The 9,424-nt window shown below is 53.8% G+C and overlaps 1 non-coding gene across 1 annotated transcript; it reads left to right on the plus strand.

Annotated features, from left to right (window-relative positions):
* The first annotated feature begins 359 nt into the window (after nt 1–359).
* LOC119965528 lies at nt 360–549 on the plus strand. Its single transcript, XR_005460540.1, has one exon. It is a non-coding gene; the product is annotated as a U2 spliceosomal RNA (small nuclear RNA).
* Nucleotides 550–9,424: the final 8,875 nt, after the last annotated feature.

Below are 9,424 nucleotides of genomic sequence, written 5' to 3' on the forward strand. Positions count from 1 at the left end.
TGAAGAGGACATAAGGTGAGCTTCAAAAATATATAGATAGTGAAGCGAGTGGGAAAAGATCTGGCAAATGGAGTATTATGTGGCAAAATGTGAAATGGTCCATTTTGGCAGGAAGAAAAAAAAAGGAAGCTTATTATCTATATGGTGAGAGATTGCAGAGCTCTGAGATGCAGAGCGATCTGGGTGTTCCAGTGCATGAATCACAAAAGGCCAGTATGCAGGTACAGCAAGTAATTAGGAAAGTTAATAGAATGTTATTGTAGAGAGATTATGCTTTAATTGTACAGGGCATTAGTGAGACTACGTCTGGAACACTGTGTACAGTATTGGTTTCCTTATTTAAAGAAAGATGAAAATATGTCGCTTCTTGGCCTTTTGGCTAAGATCAAGCCTCAGATGAAGCGCAAGATGAGGAATGCCTTTTCTTGTCATCTTGCATCCTGTATGTCTCTCATGAATTGGCTTCAATTTGAATTGGTTTTTGGAGCAAGCAGTGAGATGGATTAAGGGCTTGCCCTGTCCACTCTGCGCATTGACTTTGTAACTTTAAGAATGGGAAAAGAATAATAAAAAAGAAAGATGTAAGTATGTTCGAAGCAGTTCAGAGGTTCGCTGGACTAATAGCAGGAATAGATGGGTTGTCTTATGAGGAAAGGTTGGAAGGTTAAGCTTGTATCCACTGGGAATCATAACTAAGAGGCAACTTGATTAGAACATGCAAGATCCTGAGGGCATTGTCAGGGTGGATGTGGAGAGGATGTTTCCTGTTGTGGGAGAATCTAGAACTCGGGGTCGCTGTTTAAAAATAAGGGCCGCGATTCTCCGCTCCCCATGCCGGGGGGGGGGGGGGGGGGGGGGAGAATCGCGGGAGGGCCGGGCGAAACACGCCACGCCGCCATGGCACCCCCCGCCATGGCAGCCCCGCAGGCTGGAAGTGCCGAAGGCCGAGTCAGCTCCTTGCTCGTACGTTCGCAGTAGGCAGGCATCAGACAGGATCAGATGGCAAAGGCTCATACCTGCTCCCATTGATGCCACACCCGGCAGCCATTGATATCGGATCCAGAGAGGGTTCAGGGGTTTAGAGTTAAATAGAATTTACAGTCCAGTCCAGACCCAGGCAATTCAGCCCAGCAGCTAAATGCCCTCTTGTCTTATCTCCACACGACCCTCTTCTCATCCCACTTCATCCAACCCCATTCAGCAAATCCTTCTACTCCTTATTCCCTCATTTACTTTTCCAGTTATTCCTAAAAAGCATTTGTACCGAACAGCATAGTAATAGATTAATAATTAATTGCAGTCATAAAGAGGACGATTTAAGAAGCTATTAATCCTTCAGTAGCTCCTACTTTAACCCCTATTTATAGGACCATAAAGGTAACCCTTGTGAAACAAAGGGTGCTGAGGTAGCATCGTATCACCTTGCCAGCTGTTAAAGAGGGAGGAATCTCTGTGGCAGCAATTTAGCAGTGTAACTCCCAGCCACATTCTGGGTAAAGACTGGCACTGCTTTTAAATTACCTTTCAAAAAACAATTGGATCGAAAGGAAAGATTTTAAAAGGCTTTAGGAATGAGTAGAGTGTAACTAATTGGATGGTTCTTTCAAAGACGGGACAAATGTAGCCACATATAAAATCACGTAAATGCCACTACAGTCCCAGAGGATCGCTGGCTTCTCTCCCCTTTCAGAGCTGACTCAGCTGATTTAACCTGAGGGGTGGCACGGTGGCACAGTTGGTAGCACGGCTATCTCACAGTACCAAGGGACCCGGGTTCCATTCCTGGCCTGAGTGACTGTGCAAAGTCTGCATGTTCCCCCCGTGTCTGCGTGGATTTCCTCCGAGTGCTCCGGTTTCCTCCGGAGCCCCGAAGGATGTGCAGGTTAGGGGGCTTGGCCATGATCAATGTGCGGAGCCATGGGGATAGGGAGGGAGAGTGCTCTTTTAGAGGGCCGGTGAAGACTCGATGGGCTGAATGGCCTCCTTCTGAGCCATAGGGATTATATGAGATTTATGCAACTTCAGGCGAGGGGTAAGGTTGAGAAGGTGGGCATTCATGAATAATCTCAACTGGGAAACTGGGAATTGAACTCACGCTGTTGGCTTTGCTCCGCGTCACAATCCAGCCGAGCAAGAGCAGGAGTAGTCTCCCCCTTGTTTCTGGTCTGACATTTAATTTGATCATAGCTGATTGCATTATCACATTATGTCTAACCTGATAACCTTTCACCCCCTTGTTAGTGAAGAATCTTTCCGCCTCTGCCTGAAAATATTCACTCAATCTACCTCTGAACTCCACTGGATGCCCACAATGCCCATAAGGATCTACCCCCGTGCCGAGGAGATCCCGAGCGAGCACCGGGTTAGCATTGGTCTCCACAAATGGAATTGGGTGGGCGGGGTCGCCCAGGTGATGGAGGCCCCTGGGTGGCCCCGGGGTGGCTCCTGGCTCCCCAGATGCCCTCTGGGCACCCTGGCACTGGAACCCTGGAACTCTCAGGATGCCCAGGTGACCCTGGCAGGGGCACTGCCAGGCTGGGTGACATTTTGGCCGCATTGAGGATCGGGGGTGCCCTGGCTTATGAGGTGGGATAGAGGGGGCTCGATAACCCCCTTGCAGGTGAGTTGGGGCGTGTGGGGAGTCTAGAGATCGGGTTGCCAATTTAAAATGCTGCTCCGATCTCTTCCTGTAGTGGTGAATGGAGCTCGTTAGCGAAGGGAATGGGATTGAGTGCAGCCTCTGTGGGGCGTTCCTCGCCGAGGCCCCAAAAGAGTCTCGCTTGATAGTGGGGTCGTTCTCGGCACTGCCCGTGCAGGAAAACACCCGGCTAAATGCGTTTGACACGGAAATCTGTTTCATTCCCATTAAATCGTGCTCCTTGTGTCTCAGACTCTTCCCTGTTTAGATAGATGGAGTGTGAAGAAAATGTGCAGAGCAAAAAGGTGCTGTACCAGCACCTAATGTTTAATAACATGTCGTAATAATTATACTGCTGCAGTGTAAATTATCAATGAATTGGTTCACATATCAATGATTGTGTTCAGGAACTGCCTGTAAAAAGTCCGCAGCTTTACTGATAATGATGGTGATGGTAATAATGAGTGCACTCTGATCCGGCAGGTTACGGCAGTGAGGCGAGTGGTACTGCTCACTCAGCACTAACCTCTGAAATGCTGTCCGACCCGTGTCAGCTCGTTCACATCTCAAAGCCTCTCCAGTTCAAAGCATAGGAACAGAAGGAGGTAATTCAGCCTCTTGAGTACTGAACATAAGAACCAGAGAAGGCCATTCAGCCCCTCAGGAACTAAACATAGGAACAGGAGGAAGCCATTCAGCCCCTTAACATCTAAACATAGGAACAAGAGGAAGCCATTCAGCCCCTCGAGATCACAACATAGGAACAGGTGGATGTGGCGATATGCATCACTGTATATACACAAGGGGTTCATGTAAATACACTACAACTAAGTAACCACTAGAGGGAGTACCAGAGGTGTCATGACATGCAGACATACAGCCAATGGGTCATTACAACAGGACACAACCAATGGGTAATCAGGACACCCAGAGGTGGCATTACCACAAGGGGACACTTCACAACCCATATAAAAGGACAGGCCACACATGCTCTGCCTTTTTCCACGGAAAAGAGAGTAGAGAGTACATCAGGGTTGATCAACAGCATCATACCCAGCGCGTGGCTTAGAGCAGGCTGGTAAAGATAGACTGAGTTACTACAGCTAGATTAGCAGAGAGTTGAACTCATTTAAGAACTGTGTTAATAGTTCAATAAACTAGTTGAAATCATGTCATGGTCTGGAGCTTCCTTTGTCAAAGCATACTCCAAGGAAGCAGCTTATGTTACACGAAGCAGCATAACACAACATGATACTAAGAGTGCCTGTTAAATCTATCTAGTTCAACTCAGCAAGATCCGTGACCCGATGCTGACCAGCACATGAACAATGGCGCCGATGCCCCCAGCGATGGCCTGCAGAGACTGGGCCATGGCCTGCTGAGACTGGGCCATGGCCTGCAGAGACTGGGCCATGGCCTGCTGAGACTGGGCCATGGCCTGCTGGGACTGGGCTATGGCCTGTTGAGACTGGGCCATGGGCTGCTGAGACTGGCCCATGGTCTGCTGAGACTGAGCCATTGCCTGCTGAGACTGAGCCATGGCCTGCTGGGACTGGGCCATGGCCTGCTGAGACTGGGCCATGGCCTGCTGGGACTGGGCCATGGCCTGCTGAGACTGGGCCATTGCCTGCTGGGACTGGGCCATGACCTGCTGAGACTGCGCCATGGCCTGCAGAGACTGGGCCATGGCCTGCAGTGACTGGGCCACTGCCTGCTGAGACTGGGCCATGGTCTGCAGAGACTGGGCCATGGCCTGCAGAGACTGGGCATGGCCTGTTGAGACTGGGCCATGGAGCGCCTCTACCATCTGCCGCTGGCTCTGGCTCATGGCTTCCTGTGAGAGGGCAACCATGTCCTGGGCCACAGACACCGCCTGCACAGAATGCCCCAGGCGTTGCATATTGCTCCCCATGTCTGACACCGTCGCACCCATTGCCTCCACTGCGGACGCCACCCTTGCGATTTCGGCCTGGGTGACACGCATGACCGGCACCACTCATAGCTCCTGGACATGGGTGCACTCCACCACCTGTGTCTTCAGCTGCAGCAAGCCAGCGTCACCCCCTTCGATCGTCCCTTGGTCCGTGACTGCATTGGGTCTATGGGTGGGTGTGGTAACTCCAGGAACCCGGGACCCGTCTGGGCGGCAGATGTTTGCTTGCGCCAGGATGCCCTCCGACCTCCCAGCCCCTCAGCTGCTCCTACCTCCATCTGCTGTACCGGTACGGCTGTGTGGTGCGCACCAGTGAGTGTACCAGAAGCCTCATCACTAAAATGCCCAACCGAGGTGAGTGTCTCTGCGGTGGTGGAGGATGTAGGAGATAGCAGTGGCTATGTGTCGTGAGCATGTCCGCCCCAGAGTCCATGGTCCCCTGGGGTGGCGGTTCCTGTCCACCCATCCACTGTGTGTCACTGTGCTGTGTGTCGGTCTCATGTGTGTCGATGTCCCGGGTAGAGCTGTCCTGGGTAGGGGTAACCTGGGTAGTGGTGTCCTAGTTTGGGGTGCCCTGGTAGGGGTGTCCTGGGTAGGGATGTCCTGGGTAGGGCAGTCCTGGGTAGGGGTGACCATGATGTGGAGATGCCGGAGGAAGGAGCAGTGCTCCGAAAGCTCGTGTTTGAAACAAACCTGTTGGACATTAACCTGGTGTTGTAAGACTTCTTACTGTGTAGGGGTCTTCTGGGTAAGAGTGTCCTGGGTAGGGGTGTTCTGGGTAAGAGTGTCCTGGGTAGGGGTGTCCTGGGTAGGGCTGTCCTGGGTAGGGGTGTCCTGGGTAGGGGCTGTCCTGGGTAGGGGTGTCCTGGGTAGGGGCTGTCCTGGGTAGGGCTGTCCTGGGTAGGAGTGTCCTGGGTAGGAGTGTCCTGGGTAGGGCAGTCCTGGGTAGTGGTGCCCTGGGTAGTGGTGCCCTGGGTAGGGGTGTCCTGGGTAGTGGTGCCCTGGGTAGGGGTGTCCTGGGTAGGGGCTGTCCTGGGTAGGGCTGTCCTGGGTAGGGGGTGTCCTGGGTAGGGCTGTCCTGGGTAGGGCTGTCCTGGGTAGGGCTGTCCTGGGTAGGGCTGTCCTGGGTAGGGGTGTCCTGGGTAGGGCTGTCCTGGGTAGGGCTGTCCCGGGTAGGGGTGTCCTGGGTAGGGCTGTCCTGTGTAGGGCTGTCCTGGGTAGCGGTGTCCTGGGTAGGGCTGTCCTGGGTAGGGCTGTCCTGGGTAGGGCTGTCCTGGGTAGGGGTGTCCTGGGTAAGGCTGTCCTGGATAGCGGTGTCCTGGGTAGGGGTGTCCTGGGTAGGGGTGTCCGGGGTAGGGCAGTCCTGGGTAGGGCTGTCCTGGGTAGGGCTGTCCTGGGTAGGGGCTGTCCTGGGTAGGAGTGTCCTGGGTAGGGGTGTCCTGGGTAGGGGCATCCTGGGTAGGGGTGTCCTGGGTAGGGGTGTCCTGGGTAGGGGTGTCCTGGGTAGGGGTGTCCTGGGTAGGGCTATCCTGGGTAGGGCTGTCCTGGGTAGGGCTGTCCTGGGTAGGGCTATCCTGGGTAGGGCTGTCCTGGGTATGGGTGTCTGGGGTAGGGCTGTCCTGGGTCGGGCTGTCCTGGGTAGGGGCTGTCCTGGGTAGGGCTGTCCTGGGTAGGGGTGTCCTGGGTAGGGGTGCCCTGGGTAGGGGTGTCCTGGGTAGGACTGTCCTGGGTAGGGTTGTCCTGGGTAGGGGCATCCTGGGTAGGGGTGTCCTGGGTAGGGGCATCCTGGGTAGGGGTGTCCTGGGTCGGGCTGTCCTGGGTAGGGGTGTCCTGGGTAGGGGTGTCCTGGGTAGGGGTGTCCTGGGTAGGGCTGTCCTGGCTCGGCTCGACGGGGGCCAGTGGCTGCCCCCCTTGTTGCTGGGTGTCGCACGCCTGCGTCGCCGCACTTGCACGAGACGGGGGCATCGTCTCCGTGTTGCTCCGGGCCTGTCTCTGTCTCATGGGCACCCTGGGGCGTCCTGGGGGCGGTCGGCATCCGCGGGGACGGGTGCCTCAACGTTTGGTCCTGCAATACACAATACAGCAGCATGGTTAGACACGCAGGTGGTGATCGGGGGAAGGGGGATATAAGGGGATATGGGGGATATGGGGGATGGAGGATATGGGGGAAGGGGATATCGGGGTTTGGGGGGATATGGGGATATGGGGGATATGGGGGATATGGGGGAAGGGGGATATGGGGGATATGGGGGATATGGAGGAAGGGGATATGGGGGATATGGGGAAGGGGATATGGGGGATATGGGGGAAGGGGATATGGGGGATGTGGGGGATATGGAGGAAGGGGATATGGGGGATATGGGGAAGGGGATATGGGGGATATGGGGGATATGGGGAAGGGGATATGGGGGATATGGAGGAAGGGGCTATGGGGGATATGGGGGATATGGAGAAAGGGGATATGGGGAAGGGGATATGGGGGATATGGAGGAAGGGGATATGGGGGATATGGGGGATATGGGGAAGGGGATATGGGGGATATGGGGATATGGGGAAGGGGATATGGGGGACATGGGGAAGGAGATATGGGGATATGGGGGAAGGGGATATGGGGGATATGGGGGACATGGAGGAAGGGGATATGGGGGATATGGGGAAGGGGATATGGGGGATATGGGGGAAGGGGATATGGGGAAGGGGATATGGGGGATATGGGGGATATGGGAGGGGATATGGGGGATATGAGGGAAGGGGATATGGGGTAAATGGGGGAAGGGGGATATGGGGGAAGGGGGACAGGCCGTGGTGGGTCTCACTTGATGGTGCGCACCCGACCTCTGCATTGGCAACCTCCCAGTCCTCGGGTCCGCCCACCAATTCCAGGGCCCTCTCCTCATGAATGGTGAGTGGTCTCTCATCAGCTGTTCTCCCTCCGGTCCTCTCATGCTCCCTGTTGTTGTGTGCGCGCTTCGCCTATGAGGGACAGGTGGGCAGGTGGGTGGCAGGGATAAAGGGCAACAGTGTGAGGCAGGAATATACATGCAGGCCAACGGTTGTGCGTATATTGGCAGAGGTGCGCAGGACATTAGGATTAGGGTTAGGGTTAGGGTTGGTTGCACATGGGGGGTGTGCTGCACATCGGAGTGGTGAGGGGGTACTCACCCTGGCTGCCCTGACGAGGTCATTCATCTTCTTGTGGCGCCTGTCCTTGGTGTCACAGCAGCAGCGCTGACGGCCTCTGCCACCTTCCTCCACAGACATCGGCTGAGGCGTGGGGCGACCCTGCAGCCGTGTCCAGGTTACAGGGTCTCCCTCCTCTGCTCTACTGCGCCCAGAAGCGCCTCGATGTCGCTCCTGGAACCTCAGGACTACACGGCGGGCGGCTATCAAGTCGGGTCTCCGGGGGGTGCGTCTTTTGTTCTGTGACGCCGCGCATCCACGGCGGGTGACACCGTCGCGAATGGCGTCACGCTGCTACTAGCCTAATCCGGGCCAGAGAATTTGCGCTGTTTGGGGGGCCTGACCCCGGAGTGATCCACGCTGTTTTTGGCGCCGGGTTCCGGCGATCGCTCCGATTACGGGCGAATCCCACCCCAGAGGTTTTACAGAATGCAAGATTTAGTTGGAGGGAATTGAGGGAGATCAATATTAGTAGAGAAATGGTGCTGGGGAAATTGATGTGATTGTAGACCTATGAATCCCCAGGGCCTGAGAATCTGCATCCCAGAGTGCTGAAGGAGGTGGCTCTGGAAATAGTGAATGCATTTGTGGTCATCTTTCGGGAGTCTATAGACTCTGGAACTGTCCCTGCAGATTGGAGGGTAGCTCACGTCACTCCGATATTCAACAAGGGAGGTAGAAAGAGAGCAGGGAATTATAGACCAGTAAGCCTAACATCGGTAGTGGGGAAAATTCTCAAATCCATTATCAAAGACTTTATAGTGGAACATTTAGAAAGCAGAGGCAGGATCAGTCAGAGTCAGCATGGATTTATGAAGAGAAAATCATGCTTGACAAATCTGTTGGAATTCTTTGAAGGTGTAACCAGTACAGTTGACAAGGGGAAGCCAGTTGATGTGGTATATTTGGACTTTCAGAAGGTGTTTCACATAAGAGATTATTGTGCAAAATTAAAGTGCATGGGATTGGGGGAAATGCATTGAGGTGGATAGAAACTGGTTGGCAGAGACGAAACAAAGAGTAGGGATTAATGGGTCCTTTTCAAATTGGCAGGCAGTAACCAGTGGGGTACCACAGGGATCAGTGCTGGGTCCTCAACTATTCACAATATAAATTAATGATTTGGATGAGGGAACAAAATGTAACATCTCAAAGTTTGCAGATGATACCAAATTAGGTGGGAGGGTGAATTGTGATGAGGGTGCAAGGATCCTACAGCATGATCTGGACAGGTTGGGCGAGTGGGAAAATCAATGGCAGATGCAGTATAATTTGGATAAGTGTGAGGTTATTCACTTTGGAAGCAAAAACAAGAAGGCAGATTACTACCTGAATGGTTGTAAATTGGGAGAGGGGAGTGTGCAGCGGAACCTGGGTGCCCTTGTGCACCATTCGCTGAAGGTAAGCATGCAGGTGCAGCAGGCGGTAAAGAAGGCTAATGGTATGTTGGCCTTCATTGCAAGAGGTTTCGAGTATAGAAGCAGGGACATGTTGCTGCAATTGTACAGTGCCTTGGTGAGGCCACACTTGGAGTATTGTGAGCAGTTTTGTTCTCCTTCTCTGAGGAAGGATGTTCTTGCTCTCGAGGGACTGCAGTGAAGGTTTACCAGACTGATTCCAGGGATGGTGGCACTGTCATATGAGGAGAGATAGACTAGGTTGGGATTGTTCTC

The sequence above is a fragment of the Scyliorhinus canicula genome, chromosome 4 (genome assembly GCF_902713615.1).
Source record: "Scyliorhinus canicula chromosome 4, sScyCan1.1, whole genome shotgun sequence".
NCBI lineage: Eukaryota > Metazoa > Chordata > Chondrichthyes > Carcharhiniformes > Scyliorhinidae > Scyliorhinus > Scyliorhinus canicula.